Consider the following 27586-nt stretch of genomic DNA (forward strand, 5'->3'; position numbering starts at 1 on the left):
CCTTCTCTCTTGCTCCAACTACTAATATTACATGCCAGGACAGAATACATGGGTGAGAATTAGGCACGGTCCCTAGCCCTCAAAGGGCTCTCAGTCAAAGACTGTGAGCCCGTTGTTGGGCAGGGATTGTCTCTGTTGCCGAATTGTACATTCCAAGTGCTTAGTACAGTGCTCTGCACATAATAAGCGCTCAATAAATACGATTGAATGAATGAAAAGAAGCATGGCCTTCCAGATAGAGCCCAGGCCTGGGAGTCAGAAAGACCTGGATTCTAATACTGTCTCTGGCACCTGGCTGCTATGTGACTTTGGGCAAATCACCTAACTTCTCTGTGCCTCAGTCACCTCATCTGCAGAGTGGATGGGGATTAAGACTGTGAGCCCCAAGTGGGACGAGGACTGTCTCCCACCTGATGAATCTATATCTATCCCAGGGCTTAACACAGCACCTGGGACCTAGTAATCGCTTAACAAATACCATAAAAAGAAAAGTGAGGGGAGAGCTGCTAACAGACACACAAGGAGGACAATAAAAACACAAAAAAACATCATAAAAGACAAGGACCAAGATAAATCCAGGAGGAGCAGTGGAGTGCTGTGGCCAGAGGGGAGAAGTTTAAGTCTTCTTGTCAGTCAGTCAAGCATATTTACTGAGCTCTTACTGTATGCACTTGGGAGAGTACAATATAACAAACACATTTCCTCCACACAACGAGCTTACAGTCTAGAGGAGGAGACAGACATTACATAAATAAATTACATAAATACTGTGGGATTGGGAGGGGGATGAATAAAGGGAGCAAATCAGGGAGAAGCAGAAGGGAGTGGGAGAAGAGGAAAGGAGGGCTTAGTCGGGAAAGGCCTCTTAGAGAAGATTAAGAGGGTGGAGTCCGGGATAAGGGAGAAGAATCCCTCCATCCCCGAGGACACTCAGCCCTAGAGCACGGGTCTGAGAGTCAGAAGGACCTGGGTTCTCATCCCAGCTCCACCACTCTGTTGTGTGACCTTGAGCAAGTCACTTCAATTCTCTGGGCTTCATTTACCTCATCCGAAAAATGGGGATCAAGACTTTGAGCCCCATGTGAGATATGGACTGTATCCAACCTGATTAGCTTGTACCTTCCTTAGCGCTTAGAAAAGTGCCTGACACATAGTAAATGCTTAACAAATACCACCATTATTATTATTACTATTATTATTTTTCCCGGGAAAGGCCGAGGGCAGCTCTGGATACCAGTCGCCGCCTGGGGGACTACGGGTACAATCTCCGATGCCACGGTGGAGGGCCACTGGAAAAGGCTGTTCGGGGCCAACTCGTGAGCCCTGGGCCTGGTGAGGGGGGTCAGGGAAAGCCACATCAGGAGCGGAGAAGCCGCCGCTACTCCAGCACTCGGTAATGAAATGCAATTAAGGCGGAGAGAGCCTAATCTCTCTTCCCGGCAGTTCGCTGCTGAATTGAGTAATAGGCTCTTCGGAGGATGCTCCTAGTTGCCTTTTGTTTACTGTGTTGTGAAGTGGAGAACAAGTCCCCGACTCCCACATATTCCCGCCTCAGCCCACTGTCTCGACTGCACTTCCGTTCCCCCCAACCTCACCGGCCGCCGCCTCCATGTCATTCCTCAGTCCTCTGCTTGGCTTTTTTTAAAAAAAAATAGCATTTGTTAAGCTCTCACTATGTGCCAGGCACTGTTCTAAGCACTGGGGTCGTTATGCGTTAATCAGGTTGAACACATGGAGCTCACAGTCTTAATCCCCATTTTACAGGTGAGGTAACTGAGGCACAGAGAAGTGAAGCGATTTGCCCAAGCTCACACAGCAGACAAGTGGTGGAGCTGGGATTAGAACCCAGGTCCTTGTGACTCCCAGGCCCGTGCTCTTTCCACTAGGCCACGCTGCTTCTCTTCTTGTTCTACACTCTTTTTTTTTTGTTATGGACATTTATTGCTTACTGAGTTCCGGGCACTGTACTAAGCACTGGGGTAGATGCAATGTAATCAGGTTGGACACAGTCCCTGTCCCACATCGAGCTCACAGTCTTAATCATCATTTTACAGATGAGGTAACTGAGACCCAGGGAAGAGAAGTCACTTGCCCAAGGTGACCCAAAAGACAAGTGGCGAAGCTGGAATTACAACAGCCCAATCTTCCCAGGCTTTTTGATCCATCAGTGGTATTTACTGAGCGCTTACTATGTGCCAGGCACTGTTCTAAGCACCGGCACAGAAACAAGCTAATCAGGTTGGACACGGTCCCTGCCCCACATGAGGCTCACAGTATTAATCCCCATTTTACAGATGAAATAATGTGAGTACTAGAGAAGTGAAGTGACTTGCTCAAGATCACCCAGCAGACAAGAGGCAGAGATCCTTCTGACTCCCAGACCCAGGCTTTTTCCATTAAGCCTTGCTGCTTTTCAATAAAATTAAATATATAATACAATGTAACAGAGTTGATAGAGACGTTCCCTGCCAAACTACATCTCCCATATCTACCCATTTCTTAATAGACTTGATAGATACGTTTCCTGCCAAACTACATCTCCCAGATCTACCCATTTCATCTCTGCACCCAAACTCTAGTACAAGCTCTGGCTAGACTATTGTATTAGCCTCCTCACCTGCCTCCCTGCCTCCGGCCTCTGCCTTCTCCAATCTACTCTACTCACTGCCTCTCTGGATCATCTTTCTGAGGCACCTCTAGGCCCCCATCTCTCCTCTCCTCAAAAGCCTCCGCTACCTTCCCGGGTCTCTCCGCATCAAAAACGTCTCACGGTCACCTTCACCGCTTCCCACCATCTGGCCCCATCTTACCCATCTGCTCTCATCGCTCGCTTTCCCCCAACCCCCTGACTTGGTTCCCCCGAAGCCAACCTTCCTCGCTCCTCATTCTCCCCAACTCCATCTCCTCCCTCATACCGTTCCCCTGGCTTGGAACTACTTAGCAATAATAATTATCGTACTTGTGAAGGATACTTGTTATGTGGCAAGCACTCTTCTAAGCGCTACAGTCGATACATGTTAATCAGGTTGGACAGGATCCTCGCCCACCATGGGCTCACACTGTTAATCGCCATTTTCTAGATGAGGACACTGAGGTTCAGAGAAGTTAAGTGACTTGCCCCAGGTCACACAGCAGGCACGGGGAGGATCTGGGATTAGAACCCAGGCCCTTCCAACTCCCAGGCCCGTGCTCTATCCACTAAGCCATGCTGTTGTCCCTCCACCCCAACCACAGCCAGACCCTCCCTCCACCAAGAGCTCCCCACATTTCAAGCCCTCCAAAATTCCCACCTCTTCCAACAAGGACCGCTATACTCCCACATGACATTGTCTGAGTGGCCAGCTCCAGAAACTACTTACTAACCGCCAGGGGACCAGATAGGCTCTGCCTGACCCTCTAGACTGTAAGCTCATTGTGAGCAGGGAATGTGTCTGTTTATTGTTGTACTGTCTTCTCTCAAGCACTTAGTACAGCGCTCTGCACACAGTAAGCACTCAATAAATACAACTGACTGACTGGCTAGAGTCCAGGATCTCCTGGCTCGAAGGAGTAGGGAGCGGGAAGTTGCTTACATTCGGAACAGCTCACATCTCTCCAAACCCCACCTGATCGTTATTACTTATTATGGTATCTGTTAAGCGCTTACTACGCATCAAGCACTGTTCTAACAGCAAGGGTAGATCCAGGTTAATCAGGTTGAGCACAGTCCCTGTCCCACAAGGGGCTCACTCCTTAGGATAAGAGAGATCGAATCCCCATTTTACAGTTGAGGAAACTGAGGCACAGAGAATAATAATAATTATGGTACTTGTTAAGGGCTTACCTACGTGCCAAAAACTGTTCTAAGCATTAGGAGAGATACAAAGGACTCACAATCTAGTCAAGTGATTTGCCCAAGGTCACACAACAGGTAAGTGGCAGAGCCAGGATTCAAATCCATGTTCACTGACTGTAAATTGGGGATTAAAACTGTTTGAGGTAAGCTTAAGAGAGGCAGCGTAGCCTAGTAGAAAGAGCATGGGCCTGGGAGTCAGGATCTGGGTTCTAATCCTAACTCTGTCAATTGCTTGTTGAGTGACCTTAGGCAAGTCGCTTCACTTCTCTGGTCTTCCCTTCTCCCTCCTATTTATACTGTGAATCTCATGTGGGACAAGGAATCTATCCAACCTAATTAACTCTTATCTACCCCAGTGCTTAGAAAAGTGTTTGACAGCACTTAACAAATACCATAAAAACCCGTCATATCGCATTCTCCTAACCTCTTAGTACACTGCTCTGCACACAGTAAGCGCTCAATGAATATCATTGATTGATTAAATGATTGATTGATAGTGTCAGCTTAGACCCCCCCCCCCACTGTGAAACAGATTCAAAGTTTTTCAGATTCCAGGGACAAAACCCCAGATACCTGGAGAGAACAATGTGCCCAGGACTCAAACAATCAAAAAGGTTGGGGGGCGGTGGGGGTGGGGCGGGGAGAGGGCACTCAGCTGCTGGACAATGTGCTTGTTGAGGAAAAAGAGGAAAACTGCCGTCCTACATTTCTTATTGTTCCAGTGATTTCTCCGTAACACCTTCTACTGCCGATTGAAGCCTTTCTCTCCCGCCAGAAATGATTTCCCCATTACCTGGTGAGTAGTGAGGGGCAGGAGGGGGAACCGTGCAGTGCCTGCTGGTTTAAAATGATGTTTCCCGATTATATTAGAAAAAGTAATAATAATCAGCCAGTGCTCCTGGACAGCAGAGGAGTTCACCGTGGACTGTGACCTACTCCTGGCCAGGGAATGTTTCCGCAAACTCTGCTGCATTGTATCCTCCCTAATGCTTAGTACAGTACTCTACACACAGTAAGTGCTCAGTATATACCACTAATTAACTTCTTGGCTCCGGCCTAGAATGCCTTCCCTCTTCAAATCCAACAGACCATCACTCTCCCTATTTCAGAGACTTATTAAAGGCACAACTCCTCCAAGAGGCCTTCCCTGACTAAGCCTTCATTTCTCCTACTCGCTCACCCTTTGCGTCGCCCTTTCACTTGTATTTGTTAACTTTATTCATCCCACCCCACAGCACTTATGTACAGAGCTGTAATTTATTTAATGTCTGTCTCCCTTCAGAACTGTAAACTCCTTATGGGAAGGGAACAAACATATCTACCAACTCTTGTCGTATTGTGCTCTCCCAAGTGCTTAGAACAGTGCTTTGCACACAGCAAACACTCAATAAATATGGTTGATGGACTGTCTGACTGACTGAGGAGACAAAGAACGGCACAGAAGTTAACCAAGGCGGAAAATCCAGCCCTGAGGATCTCTGAAGCCCCAAGCCCACGACCTGGGCAAATTGACCACCAAGCTGATTGGCCGGAATCAGCTCTTTCTTTTCATGGTATTTGTTAAGTGTGTGAACCCCATATGGGACAAGGATTTTATCTAACTATATGCCTTACTATACCTTACTGTATGCCAGTACCATACTAAGTACTGGGGCAGATACGAGTTAATCAGGTTGGACACAGTTCTTGTCCCATATAGGGCTCACAGTCTTAATCCCCATTTTACAGATGAGGTAACTGAGGCCCGGAGAAGTGAAGTGACTTGCTCACAGTCACAGAGCAGGTAAGTGATGGAGACAGGATTAGAACCCAGGTCCTTCTGATTCCCAGGCCCATGCTCTATCCATAGGCCACGCAGTTCCCTTTCTACCCTCCCTCCTGGAAACAATAGCGAATATTTAAAGTTTAAAATTCCAAACTGCTTGAAGACTGCCCCCAATCTGAGAGATCTGAATGTAAATTCACCTCCCAGTGCAGGAGGAATCAATCAGTTGTATTTATTGAACGTGTACTGTACGCAGAGCACCTCACTAAATGTTTAGGAGAGTCCAATAGAGCAGAGTTGATAGTTACATTCCCTGCCCACAAGGAGTTTCCAGTCTAAAGGGGGAGAGAGAGCTCATAAATAAATAATGGATATGTAATTTTGATAGACCATAAATATCAGAAAACTTTAGAGTCTGGGAAGGAGAACGCTGCAAGTCCTGGATCTGGAAGGCGGGAAAAGAAATCCAGCAGTGGACCGGAAAATCAAATGGAGGGTTTCAAGGACATGGAATAAAGTCCCGGTGTTCCTTTCTGTCCCCTTGTCTTTAGATTTTGAGGCGCTGCCAAAAGTTGTGGCAGCAGTTGGGGAGAAGAATGTGGATGGAGCCGGGGATTGTGTGAGTTCTGGGGAGGTGAAAGAAGGACTCACCTTCACATCCCCCCTGCCCCGTGTCCAGCAGATCACTGACCTGGCCCTGGGGGGGTGTGGGTGGTCAGGACGTTTGTTGGCATGGTCTGAATGTCCATCCCCCCCGATCTTCATAGTTACTTGACCTTGAACTGGACTACTAGGCCTGAATCTATCAATCCATGGTACTGATTGAGAGCTTACTGTGCAGAGCATTGTACTAAGCACTTGGGAGAGTGTTCAGTACAACAGAGTTGGTAGACACATTCCCTGCCCACAACAAGCTTTCAGTCTCAAGAATCCCACTTGACCCTGCATAAACTACTAGATCTAAATTCTACTTGACAGTCTGATCAGCCTCAAACTCTCAATTCTCCCCCTCCTCCCCTCCAGGGTCAAAGTGCACTGGCCCTGAACTGTCAAGTTTCTTTGCTAGGCCATGCTGGATCTCTGGATCTTGACAAGTCAGGACTGGTGGACTCCGCCACTTGTCCGCTGTGTGACCTTGTGCAAATCAATTCATTTCTCCGTGCCTGTCATCTCATCTGTCAAATGGGGATTAAGAGTGTGATCCCCATATGGGACAGGGACTTTATTTAACCTGATTAGCTTGTATCTATCCTAGCACTTTGAACAGTGCTTGACTCATAGTATGCACTTAGACAATACCATCATTATCATTAGGACTGAACAGTCCCAGAATGGTCTGACCTCAGTTTCCCCCTCTGTACCCCAGAGCTGATGTCTCAGTGTCAGTTCAGGCAGGAGCCGGTTAAGGAAGCAGCTCTGTCTGTTGACAAATGCTATTCTGGTTCCCCAGAAACCAGCTGTGGCCTGGGGGGGACCTTGGAAAATAAAAAACCATTCATTTTGCTTCATCCTTATCAGAGCTTCTGGAAACTGCTTCCCTTCCCTGGTTCTGGATTACTTAGGGAGATTTGCATGAAAGTGAGATCTTTGTTTCCTAACAGTTCATCTGTTCCTGCTGCTCACTGCACACCTGGAGCCTTCACCCTGTTGTCTTTAGTAATAAAGCCCCTCACTAGAGGAGAGGCAGAGAGAGAGAGAAGACGGAGAGAGAAGAAAGAGAGAGAAGAGAGGGAGAGAGGAGAGGGAGAGAGGAGAAAGAGGAGAGAGAGGAGAGAGGGAGAGAGAGGAGAGAGATGAGAAAAAGAGGGAAAGAGGAGAGAAGAAAGAGAAGATAGACAAGGAGAGAGAGGAAGAAAGAGGGAAAGAGGAGAGAAGAAAGAGAAGACTGACAAGGAGAGAGGAGAGAGAGGGAAGAAAGAGGGAGAGAGGAGAGGAGAAAGATGAGAGAGAGGGAGGGAGAAAGACAAGAGAGGAGAGAGGAGTAAGAGAGAGGGAGGGAGAGGGAGAAAGAGGAGAAAGGAGAGAGAAAAAGAGGCGAGAGAATAAGAGGAGAGAGATGGGAGAGAGGAGAGAGATGAAAGAGAGGTGAGAGAGGAGGGAGATGAGGGAGAGAGAGGAGAGAGAGGAGGGAGAGAAAGAGGAGACAGAGATGAGAGAGAAGAGGAGAGAAAGGGGCCATTTCCAGAATTGCTTTCTAAGGATAATGTGTTTCTAAAGTGTTTGGCGAGGCTGTGGTAGCTCCTTAAGATGCCTGCCGGCATGAAACAAGGGTTAGCACAGCCCATCTGATCTCTGGGCTCAAATAAATAAATAAATCGAGTTAGGCAGTGGTGTTCGGCCCGGTCATAATCAACACATCCAGCAAATTGCCATCTCACTTTGGAACAACTAATCTTGATGCAAAACCTTTCTTCTCTGCACCAGAGGAAGGGGGGGGCGAACTATAGTAAACAGGGAGGGAAAAAAAATCAATTTCTAATGCACTTTGTTCATTGAATGGAAGAATCTCAATCCCAGCCTGTCCTTTCATGTCTTCTATTTTAACTCTGTCAATTGCCTCCCTCCCCGCTCATCCCCACGTGAGTCCCTAAAGGCAATCCATTCACGCAGCCGAGCCGGAGATTCGGAGGGGACAAACGACAGACATCTCACCAAAGAACCCTTCAGCAGCGGCGACCTCCGTTTCGTCTCTATTTTCGGGGGTGGTCCACGGGGAGCAGGGGTGTCGCAGCTGTGGATCGCTCTGTTGAGGACGAATGGAGAACTCTTAAAAGGGTAATTTGCTCCTGTAACTCAGGAGCTAGAGTAAAGGGAGCCCGGGGGGGGATGGAGGGAAGGGGATGGAATCCCCCCTTGCACTTGAAATCTCTGGGGATGGAGAGAAGTGAAGTGGTGTTAGATTCAGAACCTCTCAGAAACAGATGAAGAGCCCTTTCAGAGAGAGCCCTAGCGGCTAATAGAATCTGGAGAGTGATCCCGCTCTCCCTGTTTATGGTATTTGTTAAGCGCTGGCTATGTGCCAGGCACTGTACTGAGCGCTGAGGTAGACACAAGCTAGCTGGGTTGGACCCAGTTCCTGGCCTGCATGGGGCTCACAGTCTTAATCCTCCTCCTAGAGATGAGGCCACTGAGGCCCAGAGAAGTGAAGTGACTTGCCCAAGGTCATGCAAAAGACAAGTGGCAGAGCTGGGGTTAGAACTGAGATCTGAGCTCTATCCACTAGGCCCTGCTGCTTCTCTGCTGGTAAATCTCTCCAGTACTAAGAACCTTGGCTTTGTGGTTAAATCCATTTTTACATGAGAAGCAGCATGACCTTGTGGACAGAGCACGGGGCTGGGAGTCAAAAGGACCGGGATTCTAATCCCAGCTCTGCCACTTGTCTGCTGTGTGACCTTGGGCAAGTCACCTCACTTCTCTGTACCTCAGTTACCTTATCTGTGAAATAGGGATTAAGACTGTGAGCCCCATGTGGGACATGGACTGGGTCCAAGGCAGTTAACTTATATCTACCCCAGCGCTTAGTTCAGTACCAGACACATAGTAATCGCTTAATACCTAGGCAAACATGAGTCAGTGTTCCTCCTACTGCCTCAGAGTGCTCCCAGAAGTTTTCCGGAGCCGTATGAAATGCTCAGAAGCTCCAAAAGAGTCCTCCCTCGGGGTAGTGGTGGTAATACTCAGTAGCACTGGACTCGGGACTTTGGTTGTTTTTTTCCTTTTTTCTCTCCCCAGACCATCATGACTGTGAGATGAAGATGGGGAGATAAAGAAGGATTAATAATGATGGTATTTGTTAAGCGCTTATTATGTGCCAAGCACTGTTCTAGGCACTGAGCACCTTGTGGAATCCCACTGGATAAAGGTGAATAATCTTCATCTCTCCCTTCTCCTCCCGCCTTCCAACCCTCTAAGCTCTATCCCTAACTCACATTTTTTAATGAATCGAATGTTGACCTTCTGCTCTAGGGGTAATCTAAACCCTCCATTGGAGCAGATACCTTGCAGAAAGAATAGTCTTGGAGCCTGTGGATGGCGCTGAGGCAATAAACACTCCCACTAAGCCCCTGAATCTCAGACAGCTTCCTGGAGGAGGTGGATTTTAAGAGAATGGAGGAGGATTAATCCTGTCCAATCAGTCGGTCATATTTACTGAGCGCTTACCAGTACTGTACTAAGCATTTGGGAGAGTACAACACAATACGACAGACATTTCCTGCCTCCAACGAGTTCACAGTCTAGAAAGGGAGGCAGACATTAATATAAATAAATAAATTTCAGATATGTACATAAATGCTGTGGGGTTGGGAGGGAGAATGAACAAAGGGAGCAAGTCAGGGAGACACATAAGGGAGTGGGAGAAGTGGAAAGCGGGGTTTAGTCAGGGAAGGCCTCTCGGCCGAGATGTGCCTTCAGTAAATCTGTGAAGGGGGAGAGAGGCATCGTCTGTCAGATATGAGGAGGGGAGGCGCTCCGGGTCAGAGGCAGGACATGGGCGACAGGTCGACGGAGAGATAGACAAGATCGTGGTGCAGTGAGTAGGGCATTTGAGGAGCAAAGTGTGTCGGCTGGGTTGGAGTAGGAGAGTAAAGAGGTGAGATAGGTCCCCACCTCCAAGAGCTATATTTTTCAAAATCATCTGGAAGAAAAACTCAGTAAATTAAAGCTTGAGAATCATTTACTTGCCGTTCTTTCCTTCCTCATTGAAACACTGGACTGAATGGTAGGATGCAGGGAGAAAAGAAAGAAGTGAGAATAAGGCAGGAGGGTTGGGAGGGGTTGTTGTTATACTTGTTAGCACTTACTATGTGCTAAACACTGTGCTAAGCATTGGAGTAGCTACAGAATCACCAGCTCAGACTCAGTTCTTCTGAGAAGGATCTGAAAATGATTCCCAGGTGGAACAGGCCTGTGTCTGATCTGCTTACAATTGATTTTTATGGTATTTGTTAAGCCCTTACTTTGTGTCAAACACTGTTCTAAGCACTGGGGTAATAATAATGATAATTATGGTATTTGTTTTATGGTATTTGTTAAGCACTTACTATGTGCAGAGCACTGTTCTAAGCGCTGGGGTAGATAGAGGATACTCAGATTGTCCCACGAGGGGCTCACATTTTTTAATCCCCATTTTTGCAGAGGAGGGAACTGAGGCCCAGAGAACTTAAGTGACTTGCCCAAGGTATGCTAAGTGCCAAGGGTAGGTGTGAGCTGGTTAGTTTGGACTCAGTTCCTATCTCAAATTCGGCTCACAGTCTACGTAGGAGGGAGGTCTCAGGCACTGAGAAGTGAAGGGACTTGCTCAAGGTCACATAGCAAGCAATTGGTAGAGCTGGGATTAGGACCCAGGTCCTCTGACTTACACTTCCGTACATACTTGCATTGTATAATAAGCACAGTGCTTGGCACAGCGTGTGTACTTAAATAACACAGTGATCATTATTATCGTCATGAAGGCGGGATTGGGAAGTGGGGATTGGAAAAGAGAGACTAGAATCTCCTAGTACAACCCAGCCCTCACATTTCACTCCTCTAATGCCAACCTTCTCACTGTACCTCCACCTCACCGGTTTCGCCGCCGACCTCTGTCCCACGTCCTGCCTCTGGCCTGGAACACCCTCCCACCTCATATCCAACAGACAATGACTCTCCCCCACCTTTTCAAAGCCTTACTGAAGGCACATCTCCTCCAAGAGGCCTTCCCTGACTAAGCCCCACTTTTCCTTTACTTCCATTCTTCTGCACTGCCCTGACCTGCTCCCTTATGTCCATATCTGTCATTTATTTATTTATATTTAATATCTGTCTCCCCGCCTTGACCGTAAACTCACTATGGGCGGGGAATGTATCAGTGTATTGTTCTACTGTACTCTCCCAAGTGCTTAGTACAGTGCTCTGCACACAGTAAGCACTCAGTATATACGAATAACAGACAGGCACGGGTATGAAGACGTTGACAGAGCTGGGATTAGAACCAGCTCTGTCGATGGGTTGGGTCTCCGTGTCCGGTGGCTGCTTCCTCCTCCGGGGACCCCTCCACAGTCTTAAGGAGACCCCCCACCCCCAAACCCTCTGCTAGAAACTCGAGGTGAATAATTGCTCCCGCCTGCTGGTGGATAAGGTCAGAGAGCGATAAACAGCAATTTCGTCTCGTCTCTCCCCGCCATCTCCTCCGAGGGAAGAAAAACCGTGCTACGGTGCCTGTACATTAAGAATCGTATAATTATGCATAATAAAAACACGCCAGCTCCCCGTGTGTGTAAACACAGCTCTGACTGAGTGTCTGCTCCCAAACAGCCCTTCTGGCTTTCACAGCTCCACGATCAACCACGATAAACCGGACGCTCTTTGGTAGTAGAGGGCAGCGCCGGGGTGGGGTCGGGGGAAGGAGGGTATGATTCGAGGCCTAGTGGATAGAGCCCAGCCGTAGGAGGATATTGGTTCTAATCCCGCCTCCTCCACATGTCTGCTATGTGACCTTGGGCCGGTCGCTTCACTTCTCTGTGCCTCAGTTAGCTCGTCTGTAAAATGGAGATTAAGATCGGAAACCCCGTGTGTGGACAGGGACTGTGTCCGACCCGATCAGCTTGTATCTACCCTACCGCTTAGAACTGTGCTTGGCACATAGTAAGCGCTAACAAATACCACAATTATTATTATTATTATTAATTACTATTACTAATATTATTAATTACTATTCTTATCATCACCACACTACCAAGGGTACCGTGAACACCCCATCCGATTCTCCCCGCTGCCCAACTTGGGGACGTAGGGCGAGGCAAGGTACTCAGAGGGGCCGGAAAGATGAGAGAAGACCGAGCCGAGAAGCGGGCGGGTAACGCCCTCTGCCACCCTAATTTCTTTAATTTTTTAATGGTATTCGTTAAGCCCTTACTATGTGCCAGGCACTGTACTAAGCAATGGGGTAGATACGAGTTAATTAGGTTGGACCCGGTCCCTATCTCCACATGGGGCTCACAGTCTCAATCTCCATTTTCCAGATGAGGGAACGGAGACACAGAGAAGTGAAGTGACTTGCTCAAGGTCACGCAGCAGACAAGTGGCAGAGCTGGGATTAGAACCCACGTCCTTCTCTTTCCCAGACCTATGCTCCATCCACTCGGCCACGCTGCTTCTCTCTGACAGCGACAGTGTTGATTAAACGCTTACTTTGTGCTAGGGAAGCAGTGTGGCCTAGCGGGTAGAATACACCCCTGGGAGACAAAAATCCTGGGTTCTCGGCCCTTACAAGGTCGCACGGGATCGAGGAGAAGGGGCGGGAGAGATGGAGAGGGAGAGACAGCTAACACGTTCGGAGTTCACCCGGAAAGGCCTTCAAAAAACACGGACCCCCTAGAGCTGGGACGGGACCTCCAGAGGTCATCGAATCCAATCCCCTGCCTCCAGGAAGCACGGCATCAAAGCACATCCCGGGAGAGAGTAAAAGAAAATGTCAGGCAGCCACTCTCTTTGCAGAGAGCATCTCTGACCTCCTGCGACAACTTGAAAGTGATTGGGGTGGGGAGAGGGGGGTGGGTGGTAGAGCCCAGCCTGGTAGGGGAGGAGGAGGAGGCCGGTGGTATAAACCAGCCTGCTGGTAGGGACCGGGGAGGGGCCAACCTGCTCTGACTTTGGTTTCTTCCTCCAGCAGCTGGCAGCTGAATCCAGGGGGATGCTTTAATCCACGCCGGTCACCAGGGGGAGAATTAAAGATGCTAATTTCATTTCATTAGATCCCATCAGCCTCTGCTGGAGGCAGGCGGGTGGGAGGGAATGGGGCTGATGTGTTTTCAAAAGCTGCGGTTTGGCGCTGGTTTCAGTTGCATGCCCGCCCTTTAAAGGATGCTACCTTTAAAGGATGCTAATGATGCCCGGGAATTATCTGGCTTGATTTATACACCTCTCCGAATTTAAATAACGAGGGGCAGGCGGGTGCCCGCTTCCCCAGGGAACCGCCTGGGGGGGAAGAAGAATGTTTCCCTTCCTGGGGTCTCCCTCCCGGAGACTTCACCCGACAGCCCCGGAGATGGTTTATTCCCGGCTCCCAGATTATGGTGGCTACAAGCTAGACATCCCCTATGCCAGACGACTCCTCTTTTTCTCTTCCCGATCACGTCACCCTCCCGCCTTCCCTGCCCCTCCATGAGGACCCTCCAAGAGACCCCTTCAGAGAGTGTGGTGGAGACCGGGGCGGGGGCTAGACCACCACCTGTCTGCTGTGTGACCTTGGGGAAGTCACTTCACTTCTCTGGGCCTCAGTTACCTAACCTGTAAAATGGGGATTGAGACTGTGAGCCCCACACGGGACAGAGACTGTGTCCGACCCCATCTGCTTGTACCCACCCCAGCACTTAGTAGAGTGCCCGGCACATAGTTAAGTGTTTAACAAATACCATAAATAAAATAATAAATATTATTATTATTACAATAAAGGGATGGCTGAGTTAGTCGATGAGGTGCAGCCTAGGGGAAAGAGCCCAGGCCTGGGAGTCCCAGGACCTGGGTTTGAATCCCCACTCCGCCACTCATCTGCTCTGTGACCTTGGGCAAATTACTCCTCTGTACCTCAGTTTTCTCACCTGCAAAATGGGGAATAATAATAACAGTGTTATTTGCTAAGCGCTTGCTTTGTGCCAGGCACCTTACTAAACGCTGGGGGGGGATGCAAGCAATTCGGATTTGACACAGTCCTTGTCTCACGTGGGGCTCAGGGTCTCAATCTCCATTTTACAGATGAGGGAACTGAGGCACAGAGAAGTGAAGTGACTTGCCCAAGGTTACACAGCAGTCAAGTGGCAGAGCGGGGATTAGAACCCTTGACCTTCTGACTCCGGGGCCCCGTGCTCTATCCACTATGTCATGGCACTTCACTGTACTGATTCAATACCGGTTCTCATTTCCCCCTACACTTTAGCCCTATCGGGGGGACAGGAGAGGAATGGCGTCTAATAAGAATAATAGCAACTGGTATTAGTTAAGAGCTTGTTATGTGCCAAGCACTGCACTAAGCATTGGGAGAGATACAGGATAATCAGCTCGGAAACAGTCCTTGTCTTACATGGGGTTCACAGTCTAAGAGGGAGGGAGAACAGATATTTCCACCCTATTTTACAGATGAACTCACTGAGGCCCAGAGAGGTCAAGTGCCTTGCCCAATGTCACCCAGGAGGCAATTAGAAGCAGCGTGGCTCAGTGGAAAGAGGGTGGGCTTAGGAGTCAGAGGTCATGGGTTCTAATCCCGGCTCTGCCGCTTGTCAGCTGTGTGACTTTGGCCAAGTCACTTCACTTCTCAGTGCCTGAGTGACCTCATCTGTAAATTGGGGATTAAGACTGTGAGCCTCATGTGGGACAAAATGATTACCCTGTATCTATCCCAGTGCTTAGAACAGTGCTCAGCACATAGTGAGAGTTTAATAAATACCAACATTAAATTAAATGGAGGAGGTAGGGCGCCAAGCTAGGTCCTCCATCTCTCAGCCAATCAAGAAATGATATTTTGGGGGCATTTACAGAGTGCACAGCACTGTACTAAGTGCTTTGTGCTCTTTCCATTAGGCCACACTGTGTCTACTTTGATTGTACTGTATATATGCTAGAAAACATAACAGATGTCACAGATTAACAGCTATCAATATCATTATTATCATTATCACATTATTATTATCATTACTGTTGCTAATATAATTAGTATTATTACAGGCATCCAGAAAGACTCCATCCAGGGAAAGGCCTCTTCAAGCATGTAACGGGATATGCGAGAGATAATATAATAATAATAATGGTATTTCTTAAGTGCTTACAGTGTGCTGGGCAGATACAAGCAAATTGGTTTGGACACAGTCCCTGTCCTACATCTGGCTTACAGTCTTAATGCCCATTTTACAGATGAGGTAACTGAGGCATAGGGAAGTAAAAGTGACTTGTCTAGGCTCACACAGCAGACAAGTGGCAGAGCTGGGATGAAAACCCAGGTCCTCTGACTCCCAGACCTGTGCTCTATCCACTAGACCATGCTGCTTCTCAAGAAAACCCCCGGGGCCAAGTGGAGGTTAGTTGTCTTACCTGAGGGACTTCAAAAGCCAATGTCTTTTTTGGCTTGGATCGCTGGGGGAGAGGGCAGGCGAGGGAGACCAGAGAGGGAGACCCACTGAGGAATTCAGTCTTTCGAGAAATTGGGCATCTTGAGGAAAGGGACTAAGTCTGGAAAACTCATTGCATCAATGCAGTATTTATTCATATTGATGCTATTGATGCCTGGCGACTTGTTTTGTTTTGTTTGCCTCCCCCGTTCTAGACTGTGAGCCCGTTGTTGGGTAGGGATTGTCTCTATTTGTTGCCTAATTGTACCTTCCAATTGGTTAACGTTGGTATCTGTTAAGCGCTTACTACGTGCCGAGCACTGTTCTAAGCGCTGGGATAGACACAGGGGAATCAGGTTGTCCCACGTGGGGCTCGGTAAGTACAGTGCTCTGCACACAGTAAGCGCTCAATAAATATGATTGAATGAACCAATGAATCTTGGCGACCATCACACTTTAGCTAGAGTTCAGACTGCTTCACCGTCCTTCCCCTCGCTCCGACCCTTCAGGCGAGGCCGTTTAATACCAGCCTGTCGGTGGACAAATCGAGTTTGAGAGCCCTTCGCTGAAATCCTCATTTGTCTCCATTCCCAAATTCCCCTCCTTTGAGGATGACGATCCTTTCCCCTCCTCTCCCTCCTCCCTGCCCCTCCCCGGGAAATACAATTAGAGACCGAAAACATAATAAACCCAGAATCACAAAAATCTTCCTTCTCTCATTTATCAACACCTCAGGGGCGTACAGGCGAAGCAAGAGGGCATTTTAAAGAACCGACAGGGTGGACTGGTGGAAAAGGCCCAAGACTGAGAGGCAAGATTGAGCTCTACTCCCATCTGGGCCACTGTGTGGACCTAGAAAATCACCGAACCTCTCTGGGCGTCAGTTTCTTTCTCTGTACAATGGGGATATAAAGACCTGGCTCATAGGGATGTGGTAAGTTTAGGATGATATAACTGTACATGTAAAAGCACTTCGTTTTGAACAATATGAACAATTGAAGCAGCGTGGCCTAGAGGATAGACTGCGAGTCGGAAGGACCTGGGTTCTAAGCTTGGCTCTGCCGCTTGTCTGCTGTGTGACACTGGACAAGTCATTTCATTTCTCTGTGCCTCTGTTCCCTTAACTGTAAAATGGCGATTAAAACTGTAAGCCTCACGTGGTTAGCTTGTATCTACCCCAGTGCTTAGGATAGTGCCTGGCACATAGTAAGCACTTTACAAACACCACTTAAAAAGAAAAGTAAGCTCCTTGAGGCCAGGGAACGGGTCTACCAACTCTGTTGTATTGTACTCTTACAAACAGTTCAGTGCTATGCACACATTTAGTGCTCAATCTTCTAGACTGTGAGCCCACTGTGGGCAGAGATTGTTTCTGTGTGTTGATGAATTGTACTTTCCAAGGGTTTGCTCAGCACACAGTAAGCTCTCAATAAATACAAGTGAATAAATACCATAGATTGTTTGGGTATTTCTTAAGCACTTACTATGTATCAAGCACTGTTTTAAGCTCAGAGTAGATACAAGGTAATGAGGTTGGACACAGTCTCTGTCCCACGTGGAGCTCACCATCTAGGGAGAACAGGATCTGAATCCCTATTGTGCAGTTGAGGAAAGCGAAGCACAGAGACGGTAAGTGACGCACCCAAGATCACACAGAAGACAGGTAGCAGAGCCAGGATTAGTACCCAGGTCCTCTCACTCCCGACCCACGCTTCTTCCACTAGGCCACACTACTTCCTTGAGTGAGGAGGGTGTCCTCAGCTATCGGCTGTCTCCCCTTCTAGACTCTAAACTCACTGTGGGCAGGAAATGTGTCTGTTATATAGTTATATTGTACTCTCTCAAGTGCTTAGTACAGTGCTTTGAACACAGTAAGTGCTCAGTAAATATGATTGAGACTGACTGCCAGTCTGCCTGTCATCCCTCCAGACACCGGAACCAGGATTAGAACCCAGGTCTCCTGACCCCCAGGGCCCTGGGCTCTTTCCACCAGGCCCCGTTGCTTCTCTTAGAGGTGAGCTGATCGATAGCTGCCATGACAGCCGGGACCAAGGAGCGAGAGGAAGCTTAGGTAGCTCTCTCCAACCCGTCTGAGAGACGAGGGCTGCCTGGTGACTTATCGCTTCTTAATAAAAATAAATAGGGAAACATTATGTGGGCTTATCGATCACCCCCTTGACCAATCAATCAAGAGTCAAGGTAATATGGTGAACAAATATGTGGAATAATAATTACTTGTATAATAACCTAAATGGAATCAAAGCACTGCACGGTTCAGCATTCTCCTGGAAGCCCCCTGAAGACCAGCCTAGGGGGTGTGGGGGTGGCAGGATGGTTTTGGGGTGGTAGAAGGGCCCCTCACAGTCTGACCAATCAGGACAGATCCCAAAGGCCCCCATCCCTCGTCCTGGAATTAGGTCAGTTTTTAAAAAAATAATATTTGTACAGAAGCAGCATGGTGTAGTGGATAGAGTCCGGGCCTGGGAATCAGAAATTGATAGGTTCTAATCCTGGCTCTGCCGCTTGCCTGCTGTGTGGCCTTGGGCAAGTCGCTTCACTGGGCCTCAGTTACCTCATCTGTAAATGGACAATGAGATTGTGAGCCCCAAGTGGGACAGGGACTGTGTCCAATCCGACTAACTTCTATCTACCCCAGCCCTTAGAATAGCACTTGGCATATAGTACGCGTTTAACAAGTATCATAATTAAGAAATACCATTATTACTAGTAGTAGTATTATTAATAGTATGTTACTATATGTCTAGACTGTAGGCTCATTGTGGGCAGGGAATGTGTCCACCAACTCTGTTATATTGTCCATTGGTTACCTTATCTTTAAAATGGGGATTAAGTCTGTGAACTCAATGTGGGATATGGACTGTGTCCAATCTGATTATTTTATATTTACTCCAGCATTTAGTACAGTCTCTGGCACATAGTAAGCACTGAATAAATACCATAAAAGAAACCAGTATCTGGCACACAGGAACTGCTTAACAAACATCAAAATTATTATGGTATTGTCTTTACGAATGGGAGAACTTGAGGAGGGAGGATGCCAACTGAAAGCTCGCTGTGAGGGGGGGAGAATGTGTCTTTTAGAGTGCTTTGTTGTATTCTCCCAAGCACTTAGTACAGTGCCCTGCCCACAATAAGTGCTCAATAAATACCACTGTTTGATTGCTCTCTCGAGAATGATGGCTCTGTCAGCCAATCACCCGCTGCAGAATCTCCTGAATGGACTCTGGAATTCAGCAGTTTTCAGAAATGGGACAAGATTCCATCCTCGCCTTTGAGCTGCCAACAACCTAAGCCAGTCCCCGGTATTCCCCACAAACCCAAAGCCCAAGTAAGAGATGCATCGGGAGGATAATAATAATTATGATTACGGTATTTGTTAAGCACTCACTAGGTGCCAAGCACTATACTGACTTATGGAGTAGTTAGAAAATCATCTGGTCCTAAATGGGGCTCACAGTCTAAGTAGGAGAGAGAACGGCTATTAAATCCCCATTTTACAGCTGAGGGAACTGAGACCCAGAAAAGTCAAGCGACTTCCCCAAGCAGGCAAGTGGTGGAGCCGTGATTAGGACCCAGGTCTTCTGACTCCCAGGCCCGAACTCTCCTCCACTTCCCCACAAGATTAGGGGAAGAACCAAATCGCTTGAAAGGCCTAGAACCAGATGGGGCTAATCTGGGAGGACTTGCTGGCAGAGAAGGGCTCTCGGGAGATTTGAAGGGGCAGGATAGAGTGGGGTGAAGGACTTCTCACTGTGGCTGGGGAATGTGCCAGTTTACTGTTATATTGTAGTCTCCCAAGCGCTTAGTACAGTGCTCTGCACATGCCAAGCGCTCAATAAATACAATTGAATGAATCCTCTCGAGGCTGGGGCATCCCCAAAGGAGAAGGTGGTCTCTCTCCCTCTTTCCCCACCTCCCCCAATTCCTCCTGTTTACTGTGACGATCCTCCGCATCTGGGTTTGGCCACACTGAGCCAGGACAAACATCCTACCGCTGGAAGCCAAGGCTAATTAAAAGCCGTTCCGATGTCACATCCTGTTCGAGACCATAAGCCTTAGCCGTTTGCTGACTTTCACAACTAATAATCTTCTTTTTGCTCAGCTCCATCGGGCTCCCCAGTCGCTCCCTGACACTGGGGCCGGGGGCGAGGAGTGAGGGAGGCCTCAAAATTTGCCAATGTCTGAAGACGAGACTCTCACCGCCCCTCCCATCTTGGAAGCCATTTAGTATTCAGCTTCCCCTCTGTAATGGGCCCTCTTCATGCCGATTTGATTTTATTATTATGCCAAGACACTTGCTTAATTCTCTGCTGTCTTTCTTCTGCACTGTTGATTTACACTGTTAGTGTTTTAATTATACAATTCAGCACTCTTTAAAACATGAAAAACTGCTCAACTTTTCAAGCAATTAAAAGGCAGTCGAGTACATCAGCAGATCTGAGACGAGATAAGTAAATCAAGCAATTAAAAAACTCATTTGGTGAAAATATTCCATCCCACCAAAAGAGAGAAGGTTTCTGAGGTACATCCTCCCCATGGCTTCAGAGAGGAGCCTCTTCCTCCTTGAATTTCCTTTAGTTCGGTTTTGAGTATCACGTGTCTCTTTGCCTCTCTCTTGCTCTGACTCTCTCAATCTTTCTACCTCTCCCTGTCTCCCTTTTTCTCTCTCTGCCTCTCCCTTACTGTCAATCTCCTTTTCTCTCTCTTTGAATCTCTTTGTTTCTTTTTCCCTCTCCGCCGCTCTGTGTCTCTCCCTTCTCAGCCCGTTGTGGGCCGGGATTGTCTCTCTTTATTCCTGAATTGTGCTTTCCAAGCGCTTAGTACAGTGTGCTGCACACAGTAAGCGCTCAATAAATACAACTGACTGAATATTCCTTTTTATCTCATTCACACATCTACCCTCTCCCTCAAATAGATCCCTACCGGGCTTGCTGCTTTTAGATCCATCCTCCAACCGTGAGATGATCCAAAAGAAATCAGGCTGGGACTCTAAAACATCAGGCTGCGTGCCAAGAAGACTATAAATTTGGATATCCCCAATTCTCCTATTCAGGAGCATCATCACTGTGCCAGTGGTCACAGTCAGGAGGACAATACCATCTTTGTTGATGGGTAGGTCCTGTTGAAACTGTCCACGAATGTGATTTAACCTTAATTAATGGCATTTATGGCGCACTCACTATAGTTAGAGAACTCTTCTAAGCCCTTGGGAGAGTACAACAGAGTTATTCATTCAGTAGTATTTACTGAGCACTCACTACGTGCAGAGCACTGTACTAAGCACTTGGAGTGTACAATTCGAGAAGCAGCGTGGCTCAGTGGAAAGAGCACGGGCTTTGGAGTCAGGGCTCATGAGTTCGAATCCCAGCTCTGCCACTTGGCTGTGTGACTGTGGGCGAGTCACTTAACTTCTCTGTGCCTCAGTTCCCTCATCTGTAAAATGGGGATTAAGACTGTGAGCCCCACGTGGGACAACCTGATTCCCCTATGTCTACCCCAGCGCTTAGAACAGTGCTCGGCACATAGTAAGCGCTTAACAAATACCAACATTATTATTATTATTATTACAATTCGGCAACAGATAGAGACAATCCCTGCCCAATAACGGGCTCACAGTCTAAAGGGGGGAGACGGACAGCAAAGTTAGCAGACATGCTCCCTGCTGACTAGGTCTAGAGACTCTAATTAGGCTCGTTTGCATAGACCGTAAGCTCGTCGTAGGGAATTGGGACTGTGTCCATGACGCTGTTCTTTGTACTCTTCCAAGCACATGGTAGAGTGCTCTGACCACAGTAAGTGCTCCATAAATAGGATTGATTGGTCGGGAGTTTATAGAACAAGTGCTCCTCCCTGAATCGCCATGCGATGTGCTTGATGTCAGCTGTATTATAGTCTCAATTGCAGGTTCCACTGCTTATCGAGGTCCCAGCTTGCTTGCACCAAGCAGCTAGCATCTGTCCTCAGAGTGGCATTCAAAAGAGTCAAGGGAGAAAAAGAACACCCTCCCTTCTCAAATCCAACAAACAATTACTCTTCCCCCACTTCAACGCCTTAGTGAAGGCACATCTCCTCCAAGAGGACTTCCCAGACTAAGCCCTCACCCCATTTCCTCTTCTCCCACTCCCATCTGCATCGCCCTGACTTGTTCCCTTTGTCTTCCCCGCTCCCAGCCCCACGGCACTCATGTACATATCTGTCATTTATTTATTTGTATCGATTATCGTGTTAATTGATTTATTGCATTTGTATTTGTATTGCCGTCTCCCCCTCTAGACCGTAAGGTCATTGTGGGCTGGGAATGTGTCTGTGTACTGTTGTACTCTCCTAAGCGCTTATTTCGGTGCTCTGCACACAGTAAGCGTTCAATAAATACAACTGAGTGAATGAAAACAGAGAAGTCATGTCCCCTTCGGTGTGTTTTTGTGTCTTTCTTTCTCTGGGGGTTGGAGGGAGCAGTTAATTGGCTGCCTCGGGACTCTTAAGCAAGGAGTTAAAGGAAGGATAAAAGGAAAACTGAGAGGTCAAGTGAAAAGCATCCTGAATGGGACCCAAAGTTCCCAGAGTTCGGGGCCTAGATCTCTTACATACTATCTGGGGGGGAATGAGGGTAAATCGTTTAATCTCTCTGGGCTTCTTTTTCCCTGTCTGCGAAATGGAATTGAGATACAGCCCTACCTCTTTTCTTAAGGAGACGAGAAGTCTTCTGATCTCTAGGCAAGAGAGATGGGGAGTAAATGGAAAAAAATAATGAAAGGAATTCATAATTGCATAGTGGAATACATAATGATTATGCATACATATGCACTTAGATCTGTGACCCTTGTGCATTTGGTATTCACCCATCCCTCAACCCCATAACATTTCTGTACGTATATGTAAATTATATGTTATAAAATATAGATTATACATTATAAAATATTTATTTGTATTAATGTCTGCCTCCCCCTCTAGACTGTAAACTCGGTTAGGTCAGGGATCATGTCTGATTATTTTGTTGCATTGTACTCTCCCAAGAGCTTAGTATAGTCCTCTAGACATGGTAACATCTCCAAGAGGTCTTCCCTGACTAAGCCCTCCTTTCTTCTTCTCCCGCTCCCTTCTGCATCTCCCTGACTTGTTCCCTTTCTCCATCCCCGCTCTCAGCCCCACGGCACTTACAACTGTATGCATAATTCATTTATTTATATTAATGGCCATCTCCCCTTCTAGACTGTAAGCTCATTATGGGCAGCGAATGCGTCTACTGTTGTATTGTACTCTCCCAAGAGCTCAGTACAGTGCTCCACACACAGTAAGCACTCAGTAAATACGATTGGCTGAAAACAGGCGCTCACTGACTGATCTATATCAAGCACTGTTCCAAGCACTGGAGTAGATACAAGCTAATCAGGTCGGACACAGTCCCTGTCCCACATGGAGTTCACGGTCTAAGGAGGAGGAAGTAGGATTTCATCCCCACTTTGTCGTTGAGGAAACTGAGACCCAGAGCAGGGAAGTGACTTGCCCAAGGTCACACAGGAAGCAGCGTGGCTCAGTGGAAAGAGCACGGGCTTGGGAGCCAGAGGTCGTGGGTTCGAATCCCAGCTCTACCACCTGTCAGCTGTGTGACTGTGGGCAAGTCATTTTACTTCTCTGTGCCTCAGTTCCCTCATCTGTAAAATGGGGATGAAGATTGTGAGCCTCTTGCGGGACAACCTGATTACACTGTATCTACCCTAGCGCTTAGAACAGTGGTTAACCAATACCAACGTTATTATTATTATTAATTGGCAGAGCTGGGATTAGAACCCAGGCCCTCTGAATTCCCATGCCCGGGTTCTTTCCACTAGGCTATACTGTTTCTATATATATAAAATAGTACCAAATAAGCCAGGATCTAATAGCTGCCAAATAATTGAATAGATAGCTAAATATACATAAGTACCTAAGTGCTGAGGATAGGAATAAATGCACAAATCCTCAGGGTGATTGCTTAATGGGCTTGATTCTCTCTCGGCCTGAGTTGTCTCGCGGGCAGGTAATGTGGCTATCAACTCTGTTGTATTATACATTTCCAAGAGCTTAGAACAGTGCTCTGCATCCAGTAAGTGCTCAGTAAATATGATTTTTAATGGTATTTGTTAAGCGCTTACTATGTGTCAGGTACTGTTCTAAATCCTGGCGTAGAAACAAGATTCCCTGACTCCTTTTCTCTTCTCCCTCTCCCTTCTGCACTGCCCTGTCTTGCTCCCTTCATTCATCCCCCTTCCCAGCCCCCCAGCATTATGTACATATTTGTCATTTCTTTATTTCTATTAATGTCTCCTCCTCTAGACTGTAAGGTCACTGTGGGTAGAGAATGTGCTTGTTATATTATGATACTGTAGTCTCCCAAGTGTTTAGTACAGTGCTCTGCACGCAGTAAGTGCTCAATAAATACGATTGACTGACGGATCCATAATTTAGTGACTGCCTCTCCCTCCACTCATTCAATCGTATTTATTGAGCACTTACTATGTGCAGAGCACTGTACTAAGCGATTGGAAAGTACAATTCGGCAACAGAAAGAGACAATCCCTACCCAACAACGGACATATAAGCTCCTTGTAGGCAGGAAATTTGACTACCAACTCCCAAGAGCTGAATTCAATGCTCTGCACACAGTAAGCACTCAATAAATACCAGAAGCAGTGTCATCTAGTGGATAGACTATGGACCTAGGAGTCATAAGGACCTGAGAAATAGTTCTGCCACGTGTCTGCTGTGTGACCTTGGGCAAGTCACTTTGCTTCGCTATGCCTCAGTTCCCTCATCTGGAAAATGGGGATTGAGATTCTGAGCACCACATAGGACAGGGACTGTGTCCAACCTGATTAGCTTATAGTAATAATAATAATAATAATGTTGGCATTTCTTAAGCGCTTACTATGTGCAGAGCACTGTTCTAAGCGCTGGGGGTGATACAGGGTCCTCAGGTTGTCCCACGTAGGGCTCACAGTCTTCATCCCCATTTTACAGATGAGTTAACTGAGGCACAGAGAAGTGAAGTGACTTGCCCAAAGTCACACAGCTGACAAGTGGCAGAGCAGGGATTCGAACCTATGACCTCTGACTCCTAAGCCCATGCTCTTTCCACTAAGCCACACTGCTTCTCTATAATAATAACGGTACTTGTTCAGCACTTACTATGTGGGGTTCACAGTCTTAATCCCCATTTTTCCCAGATGAGGTAACTGAGGCACAGAAAAGTTCAGCGACTTGCCCCAGGTCAAACGGCAGAGAAGAGGTGGAGCCGGGATTCGAACCCATGACCTTCTGACTCTCAGGCCTGTGCTCTATGCACTACACCATGCGGCTTCCCACTGTACCTACCCCAGTGCTTAGAACACCATCTGCTCTTCCCTTTCCCCCCCACCCCAGCATTGTCCTCATTTGTATATATTACTTATTACCCTATTTATTCTGTTAATGAGATGTATATCCCCTTGATTCTACTCATCGTGATAATGTTGTTTTTGTTTTGTTCTGTTTTGCTTGGCTGTCTGTCTCCCCCGATTAGATTGTGAGCCCATCATTGGGCAGGGATTGTCTCTATCTGTTGCCGAATTGTACATTCCAAGCGCTTATTACAGTGCTCTGCACATAGAAAGCGCTCAATAAATACTATCGAATGAATGGACAGTGCCTGGAACATAGTAAGAGCTTAAAAATACCCAAAAAACAGACTGCGTGAGGAGCCGGTGAGGATGTCTGGGGATTCCAATGCCCCCAGAGCAACTTGGCTAGAGTCACAGAAACCAGGCCCAAGACTTTGCCAATAACAAGGCAGTCGGTCAATCAGTCGTAGTTCTTTAGCGCTTACTACGTGCAGAGCACTGTACCCATCAGTCAGTCAATGGTATTCAGGCCAACTCTGTGCAAAGAGCTTGGAAGAGCACGATTCAACAGAATTTGCAGACGTTCCCCGCCCACGACGAGTCTACAGTCTAAAGAGAAGCGGGCCACCACCCGGAAGGCTGCGCAGAGCTCCCAGAGGCCTCTTCTTCTCCGGGCCTCTCGGCTGTCGGCTCCCACGGGCGGGGGGTGGGGAGTCCTCCCGCCTCCATCTCTCCCATTTGTCACTTCTGACAGCGTGTAATGATCTTTAGTGTTCGGTAATTACAGCTCCCTGACAATGAGCAAGAACAACAGCTTCGGTGGAGAGAGAGCGGTGTGTGTCCTCCGCCGGAGACGGTTCGGAGCGGCCCGTTCCCATGACGGGCCCTCCTCCCGGACGTTCGGGGAGGGTCACCCGAGGGCAGCCTCATGACCGTCCTCTGGCATCCGCCACTTCTGTCTCTCGGTCCTCCGGGGCCTCACAGACGCGATCGGGACGGAAACGCATCTACCAGCTCCCTTATTTCTGCCCTCACTCAAACGCTAAGCACAGTGCTCTGCACCCAATAAGCGCTCGGAAAATCCCACCGATTGATTGGGGGAAAGTGTCAGGGCTTCTCCGTTAGAACGACCGTGGTTGCTGTTCAGCGTTTACCGTGTGCCAAGTACTGGGATCGAGAGAAGTAGCGTGGCCTAGTGGCTAGAGCCCGGGGCCTGGGAGTCAGAAGGACCTGGGTTCTAATCCCGACTCCACCACTTGTCTGCTGTGTGACCTTGGGTGAGTCACTTAACTTCCCTGGGCCTCCATTAGCTCAATCTGTAAAATGGGGACTGAGAGAGTGATCCCCATGTGGGACAGGGACTGGGTCCAACCTGATTAACTTGTTTGTACTCCAGCACTTAGTACAGTGCCCGGCACTTAGTAAGCCCTTAACAGACACTGCTATTATTGTTATTAGTAAGGTAGGACACGGTCCCTGTCCCACATGGGGCTCACAACCCCTAGGGGGAGGGAGGCAGGTATTTAGTCCCCATTTAACAGGTGAGGAAACTGAAGCACAGAGAAGTCAAATGACTTGCTCATGATCAAGTGGCAGAACCAGGATTAGAACCGAGCAAGGGCCTGAGAGTCGGAAGGACCTTCGTTCTAATCCCGGACCCGTCGCTCGTCTGCTGTGTGTCCTTGGGCAAGTCACTTCACTTCTCTGTGCCTCGGTTCCCTCACCTGTAAAATGGGGACTAAGACTGTGAGCCCCATGGGGGACAGGGACCGTGTCCAACCTGATTAGCCTGTAGCTCTTTCAGCAGTGCTTGACACATAGTAAGCTTAACAACTACCATCGTTATTATTAACCCAGGTTCCCCGACTCCCAAGCCCAGACTCCTACCAGTAGGCCGCACTGGGGCCGTGAAATCCTCAGGAAATGGAGGTGGTCCATCCCATCCCCTTCCCCTCCACCTCTTTGGGCGGGAAAAATCCAACAGAGCCCCACTCTTTTGTGCTATTTCCTTTAAATAAAACAGAGTGCTTTCTGAATCAGAAAGCTAATTTAGGTGCTCTAACAGGGACTCTATTTAATGGAAATGTAATGAGCACAACCAGAAGGATTTATGGTAATAATAACCTGTGTGAAATAATACCGAATAGGTCACATATCCAAGAAACAATGGAATCGGGACAGAAAATTTACCTCTCAAATGAACGCAAGCGTAACCGGGATACTTCGGCCAAGTCCTGTCATCTTATTAAATTCCATCTATCTTATTGGCCTTGGGAGGGTACGATATTGGCTTGGAACTGAGGGGCAAGGAAGGAGCTGGTGGATAAATCCGGGGAGGGCCTCAGTCAGTCAATGGGATTTATTGAGCACCTACCATGTGCGGAACACTGTACTGAGCACTTGGGAGAGGACAATAGAAAAATACAACAGACACATTCTCTTCCCACAGCGGGCGCGTGCCCACCTTGGGATTTCGGGCCATCCAGACGGGCTCCCGGACAAGCAGGAGCAGGCTGAGCGCCCCCCGGGT

General features: G+C 47.9%; 1 long non-coding RNA gene across 1 annotated transcript in view; it reads right to left on the reverse strand.

Annotated features, from left to right (window-relative positions):
- Nucleotides 1–27586, reverse strand: part of LOC114817011 — a 53038-nt gene that overhangs the window by 15963 nt on the left and 9489 nt on the right. The window contains exon 2 of the long non-coding RNA XR_003764846.1: nucleotides 8253–8343. This is a non-coding gene — a long non-coding RNA (uncharacterized LOC114817011). The remainder of the gene's footprint in view (nucleotides 1–8252; nucleotides 8344–27586) is intronic.

The sequence above is a fragment of the Ornithorhynchus anatinus genome, chromosome 15 (genome assembly GCF_004115215.2).
Source record: "Ornithorhynchus anatinus isolate Pmale09 chromosome 15, mOrnAna1.pri.v4, whole genome shotgun sequence".
NCBI classification, from domain to species: Eukaryota; Metazoa; Chordata; class Mammalia; order Monotremata; family Ornithorhynchidae; genus Ornithorhynchus; species Ornithorhynchus anatinus.